Genomic DNA, 9,175 nt, shown 5'->3' on the forward strand with positions numbered 1-9,175 from the left:
TTAAGGAATTCAAATGGTTCAATCCTGACCATTGAGAACACTCCATTAATTGCAACAGTCTTGATCCAGTCTCAAGACATTCTCCATCGTCCATTTTCACTGATTTCATGGTGGCTGATAACCTATCACACATTATCACCGTTTTACAAACTTCGCACATTCCCGAGGTAGATAGGAACAATCTCCTTCGTGCAAGATCCTTCACGTGCACAAGGCTGACGTGGCAACATGATTTGTTCCTCATTACAACGCTAACTCATCACACAATGTCACCGGTTGAGCCACACAGGCTTGAAGCACTTAAACCAGAAACCCTGAAGTTGAGACTACAAAACGGTAGTCATACAACGCTTCCATGTGTCGGTTCCCATAACCATATGCCGGTTCACCTTGAACAAGCACACCGCTTCACTTTGGCACAAATGTCGGTTCACAGTGTTATGTCGGTTCTCACCTCTTCAGCATATTTACATCAATGACAACATACAATGTCATTATGTCCTCATACCGGTTCACATAATGCCAACATGTTCTTCTCAAGAAGATGCTTCAAATGATCAATATCCTTCTTGTAAGAATAATGTTCTTTGTGTCCTGACTTCTTACAATATGCACAAAAATACTTCTCCTTAGATGATTTCCCCTTAGATGAGGATGAGGATGTAGAATGACTTTATTGTGGAGAGGATGGTTGTGTTTTCTCTTGTTGTGGCTTTGTCTTAGAGTGCTTCTATGTCTTATTGGAGCCCTTTCCTTGATTCCCTTGATTAGCCACCAAAGCTATGGACTTTGAAGACTTGAGAATCTCCATTTTCCTCAACTTATCTTTCTCAAGAATCAACAATTATGTTGGTGCAGCAAAAGATGGTGCCTGGTATAAACTGCTTGTCAATCTTTGAGTATGGAAGCTAGAGACAAAGGTTGCATATTCTAATGGAAGCTTGTGCACCAAATTGAAAACCAATTGATCATCATCCTTGTTTATACCACAATCCATAAGTTGTGCTCTAAGCTCATTAGCTTTGGTTACATAATCCTCAATGGAATCAAAATTCTTGGGATCAAGGCTAGAGAGTTCACTATCAAGCATGTACCCCTTAACCTTATAGACTTTGCCATACAAAAAAACAAAATTTGTCCCAAACCTCTTTGACTATTGCAAATTTTTCAATATGGAAGATAAGATCTTTTGAAACATATTTCCTTTAAGTACCAATAGCCATAGAGTTTCTAAAAGGCCAATCTACTTGAGCATTAGGATCAGATTTAGGATCCGCGGGTGTTGTCATTGTTCCATCAACATATTGTATTAAACCTTTTTTCCATTAACTTGCACCAAGCATCAATTTTCCAAGAAGCATAATTATGTGTAGTTAACAAAGGAAACTTAGGTGAACCCATGATGAAACAAAAAAGCACAAGATCAAAAGACAAGAGCACAAGAGAGACCCCCCCAAATCCACTCAGTCAAGAAACCCCCCTCAAAAAAAGATAATTTTGGCACTTTATGTGTAGTGCATATACAATGGACCACTTGCAATCAATGGAAAAATGGACTTCTAATTGTGTTTTACAAATACCACAATTAGTCTCTTATAGACTCAAATCAAAAATATAAATGATCTCCAAGCAATTACAAGTACCAAATAGGCCAAAAAATGGCCAAATGCTAAAAGTACTGTAGACACCTAAAAATGTCTCATTGATCATGTACTAATTATTCGTCAAATTGATTAAGTAATTCTTTAATTATTTAATTAATTTAATTAATCTTATTCTTCTAAATTCATATTTTTTAATTATCTTGTTAATTATTTATTTCTATTTCTAATCAATTAATCATTTAACCCTTCTCTTAATATTAATTAAATATTTCTTATTTAATTGATTGTGATTTAATACCTTTAATTGAATAATCTTTATTAGTCATTTAAATTTAATTTCTAAAATAATTAAATAGTTTCTTTAAATTATTTAATTAACTAATTTATTCTTCGAATTCAAATTCCAAATTCCCAAATTCTAATTTCGTCTAATTTCATTAATTCTCCATATTCAAAATCATATTCTTCCAATATCAAATGCATGTGCATGATTTCAAAAATCAAATTGCAAATCAAAGTTAAAGATGTAAATAAATTCAAATAACAAATTGAATTTAAAATAAATTCAATATTTGAATTAAATCTTATGCAAAGATTAAATTGAAAATCAAAGTCAAGGATCAAGCACATGCTAAATTAATCAATTCAATTAACTGATTAATTAAATCAATTATCTTTCCAATCTCTATTTCTATCTTTCACTTTGTTTTTTCCAAAAAGCAATCAATTAGTCATCTCCAATTAACAATTCCATCTATTTTAATTGATCTTTTCAATTAATTGATTAATTGCATCATTCTTTAATTATCCTCCAATCATTATTTTTCATCTTTCAATCAACTTTTTTCTCAATTGAAGTTATCTCGATTAACAATTCAATAAATTGAATTCCACCTCAAAATCAGCAGTTTAACTATTAATCAACTTTTTAGCTCACTTGAGTTCCACCTCTCAATCAATATTCTCCAAAAATCTATAAATTTAGCATCAATTCTCCATTTTCAACAATCACGATCAATCACAAACTTCAAATCTTTGTGTCAATTGTAGGTTGCTAGCGTAATATTTGAGAGTCATCATACCACAAAGAAGAGAAGAACAATGGAAGCCATATGCAGTCATGGGGTAGGGAGTCTTAATTGATATTTTATATCTATATTGCTTTGATTGTGTTATTCTATTGATGTTGTTTGATTTATTTAGCTAGAATAGGGATTCATGATTTGTTAGGCCCAATATGGAAAGCTAATGTACTGAGAGGGGAGGGGTGAATCAGTACTTCAAAACTTTTCTTCAACAATAACTTTATTGTTAAGCATAAACTGAATAGTGCAGTAACATAATATAATGCTAAAACAAATAAATAACAATCATACATGTCAAAAACTATTCTTGATACCACTTGATGCAGAGTAGGACATCAATTCAAAACCAACACAATTCAACCACCTAGGAGAGCTCACAAGACTTCAAAGTGGTAATCTCCCAACTCACCTATCCATTTGTTAGACCCCAACTCAATGACAAGTTTAACACAACCTTAGGACGTACCTCAAAATGTTTCAAACTTTCAAAGGTGGGATTCTAAAGTGACTAAGGGAATCATAACAACTCTCATCATACCCTGGTTTAGGCCCCATGACTTGCTTTGAGGGGAGTTGCTTCACAACTAGGCTAGACTCCTTGTAGCCCTACTCAAAGGGTTTTTCCAACCTAATTCTTCATACAGACAATTTCAAGACAAAAAAAAAATATTTATGGCTATCCTTTTGGTCAGTCTACAACATATCCAATTTTCCCTAGGGGTTGTTTTGGAATGAATACCTCTATTTTAGGCTAGATATGTGGATTTTGGGCCTAATTAGGCCACTTTTCCAAAGAAAGTGTTAGAAATACAAGTGCCAAACTTAAAATCTCCTCTCCTCAAGCTCAAAAACATCACATATGGTTCCAAATAGTGTTTTTTATCCTCCACTTCTACTATCCAATTGCTCTCCAACAAAATCTCACTTCTACCTACACTTTAAGCCTAACATGTGAATATGTTAGGCTAGGGCTTCTTCAAAAAAGCCCCAAACTTCATATCCTACACAAATCCTTCAAAACCCATGTGGAGAACCTCTATCCAACCCATTCCACAAATAATTTTCAAATTTCAATGATGGAATGGTCAAGCATTCACATATTTACACTTTAAACCCTCAAAATAAGGGTTACAGGGCTATTTCCAAAGAATTGCTTATAAAATACTCAAAACTTAATGAAACTTTACAAAATTAATGTCAAATTTAAGGGGATTCACTCTTTTTTTAAATTAAATTAGTATTGAGTCATTACCCTTCCATACTAGTTAGAACTAATCGCTGCAACAGAGAAAAACCAATGAAACGTAGGAAAACAATGTCATTTTTATTACTTTCCTTCAAAATTTGCATCAACAACCTTTGCCTCAATTCTTAGAGGCAAATATATAAGTTCAAAAAACACCAATAGTTGTCAACCAATTGTCCATAGGCAAATTTTGAAATATTGACCATTGGTCTTCCAAACAAACCAAAATTACACAAAATGCAACATTGCAACTTTTGCAACATTTTGACAAAGTTGACAAAACTCAATACTTGGACCCTACATGACACAAATACATCAAACATGGTCCTAATGGACCTTATTACATCCATGAAATGACAAACCTCAACCTAGAACACCTATTGACACCAATGGAGCAAAATTTTTAGGGTGTCATGCAACACTTTTCATCCAACTCATACACCTTCACTGAAAACAACTGATAACACTAGTGCATACAAAGCTTCCTCTGCAATGCTTTGATCATGACTATCAATCTAAGCCTGATTAGTCTCTATCCAACCCATGCCTAAGACAACACCATAGGAACCCAAAGAGAGAACACAAAGATCCACTGAGGTGGTATATACTCCCAAATTCAATACACAATCATTCACAAAGGAATCCACTGCTACCTTTAACCTTGTAGCCAACTCTACCTGCCACTTATCATCTTTCTTTGTCACTGCAAGCCTGCATCACTCTTATAAAGATGGATAAATGAAATAATTTGAAGCACCTAGATAAACCAATATCGAGCAAGAAATACCACCTAACTCATCTGTAGTCTCCACAACTGTATCTTGATGCTCGACCTGACGGTTATCAACTACCATGAACACTCGATAAGATCTCCCTACATCTCTTGAAGAAATTTTTGAAGTTACCGGCCTCTAACCAGACATTTGAGTAAATACTTAAAAACAATGAACTGCAATATGTCCTTGCTAAGCACACAAGAAACAACTTGTTCTACGGAAACCTGGGATGGCTAAAGGTGAATTGGCCCATTGAGAACTACCTCTATTAAGGTTCTGCTAAGAACTTCACACTAATTGATTGGCATGAAAAAAAATAGCACACTTCTTTCTACGCTCTCTATTAGCCTACGATCTATATCTACGATGTCCACCGTTAAATGGTGGAGGGTGACTTCTAGCAAATCTTGGATTTGGCACTGTTGGGAAAATGGTGTCTCAACCTTGCATTTACATGAGGTTACTATTTATAGAAAGTTTTCATTTGAGCATGAAATGGTTCTAAATTCTCCCCGAAGCTTTTGGTTGGCTAGATAAGTATTCTGGTAAAGTTATGTCTCAAGATCACAGCTAGTTTTGAAGATATTAAATTTTCCGTTTTGGAGGGGTCCAATGAAAGGTTTAAATTTGATTTTGAGGACTTTATAGGCCCCAAAACACCTTGAAAAGTGGGCATAAATGGTGTAGTTGTTTATGAGGAAATAGAGCACTTCGTGAGCTTTCCAGCGCTTCAAACGATTCGTCAATAAGACACATGGTTCTCAAGTTATGGCCTCCGAAAGTTTGTACTCCTGGAATAGGAAAAAATACATCGAACACATAATTGAGCTATAAAAAGGGAGGGACACATAATAGGGAATCTAGAAGAAATATAAGGTCGACTACACCTTATTGGGTGGTTTTAGCCCATGGTTTTGTAATATTGTTTGATAGTTTCTTGTATTGTATCTCCTATATATGAGGTGCGTGAGATAGAGGTTGTGGTAAGAATCTTATAGCTATTGAGCTACCTCTGAATATTTGATTAGTGGTACTCCTACGAAGAGCTTGCTATGCATGCAAGTATATTATAATATATTTTGATTGCGTAATAATATATTGGGCGGCTTTTCGAGTGTGGGGTTTCTCTCCCGAAAGGGTTTTCCCCACGTAAATCACTGTGTTATGGTTTGAATGTTATTATATTTATTTCTGGTTTATGTAACTGTTGTGATGATCTATAAAAAATTTTGCATTACCCTCCTCTTAAGGTTAGTGTAGGAAGTTGTTCCACTACTTAACTTCCTTACAAGTGGTATCAAAGCTTGATCACCTTTGGTTTCAGTTGTGGGTTGTTGGGTTTTTTTAACTATTCCAGATTTGAGTGGGAGCTTTTGCAGAAGACACTTTTTGATCTTGATGCAGGAATTTTTAGATGGCAAGTTTGTTGGGTAAAATAGAGGTGGAGAAATTTAATGGAACAAATTTTGAGATGTGGAAGCTAAAGAACGGAGATCTGCTAATAGATCGAGAACTATGGGATGTTGTTGATGCAAATGTCCAAAGGTCCTCAGATCCTACTGTGGCTGCTCAGTATGATGTTATGGATCAAAAAGCCAAGTGTCTAATTAGATTGTGCCTGGCAGAATTTGTCCTGAACAATTTCCACGAAGAAAAAACTGCAAATAAATTATGGGGTAAGCTTGGTGAAATGTATCAAGCAAAATCTTTATTTTATCAAATTTTCTTGAGGAATAAATTGTATTCCTTGAATATGGAAGAGGGTGGACGAGTTCCAGACCACTTGGAAGCATTCAATATGTTGGTGGCTCAATTAGTATTTGTCGGTGTTAAGATGAATGAAGAGGAGAAATGCTAGATCTTGCTTTGTTCTTTGCCTGATTCATGGGATTCTCTTGTTATGGCTATCAGTAGTACTTTTGTTGTTTTGAAGTCTAAAGATGTGGTGGGTGCCCTACTTGGTGAAGAGATGTGAAGGAAGGTATCCCATAGTTTGAAGGAAGTCCTAACTATTCGTGGAAGACCTAAGGAGAAAGGCAAGAAGAATGAGAAGCGCGATAAGTCCAAATCAAGAGGGAGGTCAAAATCTATTAGAAAGTCCAAAATCATTTGCTCAAATTGTGGTAAACTAGGTCACATCCATAAAGACTGCCAAGAAGAAAAGACAAAGAAAAAGAAGAAGACTAATTTTGATTCTGAGTTCGAGAAGGAAGATGGTGATGCATTTATTATAACTTTGGCAACTCATGCAGGTAATGATTCATGGTTAATTGACTGAGGTGCATCTTTTCATATGAATGCCAATACATATTGGTTTTCTAAATATGAAGAATTTAATGGAGGTGAGGTGTACTTGGGTGATGATTCATATTTAGACATTGTTGGTCGAGGTAAAGTTAGAATCGGATTTTTTGATAGTAGAATAAAAAGTATTAATGGTGTTTTGCATATCCCTAGTTTAAAATGAAATCTGTTATCTGTAAGCAAACTAATAGATGTGAGTGTGCAGGTAGTCTTTTTTGAAGCAAGATGTAAGATTATTAAGGGTGCTATGGTAATTACTAGAGGTGTCAAGTTCGACACTTTGTATAAGCTAGATTCATACACTGTTGAGTGTAATAGCACTTCTGTAAAAAGTAAATCTATGGAAGATTTGAGGGTTTCACCTTTAGTAGATGGAAATGGCTTTTGGGTACCTAAGGGTGCTCTTTCTTCTAAAGCAAAGTTACCTGCAAAGAATACTATGTTATGGCACTAGAGGCTTGGCCACATTGGAGAAAAGGGTCTAAGGACCTTGAAAAATAAAAACCTTGTTGAAGGTTTGAATGATTGTAATCTTGACTTTGATTTCTATGAGCATTGCATTTATGGAAAACAAAATCACGTTTAATTTTACTCGAGTTCTCATAAAACTTGTGGTGTTTTGGATCTTATTCATTCTGATGTGTTTGGTCTTGTAGATGTTCCTTCGATTGGAAAATCCAAATATTATGTTTCATTTATTGATGATTTTAGTAGAAGGATGGGTATATTTTTTAAAGAGTAAATTTGAAGTTTTCAATTGATTTAAAGAATTTAAATCAATGGCTGAGTTGCGAACTAGAAAGAAAATTAAAAGTTTGAGGACTGATAATGTAGTGAATTTTCTCTAATCATTTTGATAGATTCTTTAAAGACTTTGGTATTAACAGACAGAAGACAACTTTGTATTCTCCACAACAGAATGGAGTTGTAGAAAGAATGAACAGGACAATGATGGATAAGCCTAGGAGTATGCTGAATGGTGTTGGGCTAGAACAAAAGTTTTGGGCTGAAGTTGTTGCCACTACTTGCTACTTGATTAACAAGTCCCCTACATTAGCTCTTGTTGATAAAATGCCTACGGAAGCATGGTAGGGTCACAAGACTTCACTGAGACATATTAGTGTTTTTGGTTATGAGGCATATGCATGTGTGCCAAAGGAGAAGCAGACAAAGTTGGAGAACAAGGTTGTGAAATGTATCTTCATTGGGTACAATTATGGTGTGAAAGGATACAAGCTTTGGGACCCTGTTGCATAAAAGATAATTCATAGCAGAAGTGATTTTTAGAGAAATTAAGCCTCCTTTTGTTACATTGTAGCCAGAGAAGACTAAAAAGGAAGATGTGATTCAATTCCCTTCTACACCTGAAAGAGTTGAATCGAAATCCCTAGATAGGCAAGAAGTTGAGGAGATCTCGTCTAGCTCTGAATCTTCAAAAGAGGAGGAAGAACCTCCAACTTAGCTTGTTCGAAGGTCTACAAGACATAGACAACCACCTAAAAGGTATTCACCTGAAGATTGGAGATTTATTTTTACTTTGAATACTAATGTGGATGAACCAAAATCTGTAGAAGAGGCATTAAGTATGAGTGATGCAGAATCCTGGAAGATTGCTATGGAAGAAGAAATGGTAACTTTGGAAAAAAATGATACATGGGATCTTGTACCATTGCCTGAAGGATGAAAGCCTGTTGGTTGCAAATGGGTGCTCAAGAAAAATATTGGTTCAGATGGAAGCATTGAGAAGTATAAATCAAGGTTGTCTGCAAAAGGGTAATCTTAGGTTGAGGGTGTTGATTATGGTGAGACATTTTCTCCTATTTCCAAAATGACATCCATTAGATTTTTGCTTTCTATTTTCGTTGTTTCTAATTTAGAGGTTGAGAAAATGGATGTGAAAACCACTTTCCTTCATGGTGATTTGGAGGAGGATATTTATATGACACAGTCGAAGCACTATGTGGTGAAAGGTAAAAGTAATTTGGCCTGTAAATTAAAGAAATCCATGTATGGCCTCAAATAGAGTCCTAGGATGTGGTACCAGAAATTTGATACATATGTGTTGAGTTTGGGATTTGAGCATTCTAAATCAGATCATTATGTTTATTATAAATCTGATGGTGATCATTTCCTGTACATTGCATTGTATGTTGATGATAT

This window comes from Cryptomeria japonica, chromosome 3 (assembly GCF_030272615.1).
Source record: "Cryptomeria japonica chromosome 3, Sugi_1.0, whole genome shotgun sequence".
Lineage (NCBI taxonomy): Eukaryota > Viridiplantae > Streptophyta > Pinopsida > Cupressales > Cupressaceae > Cryptomeria > Cryptomeria japonica.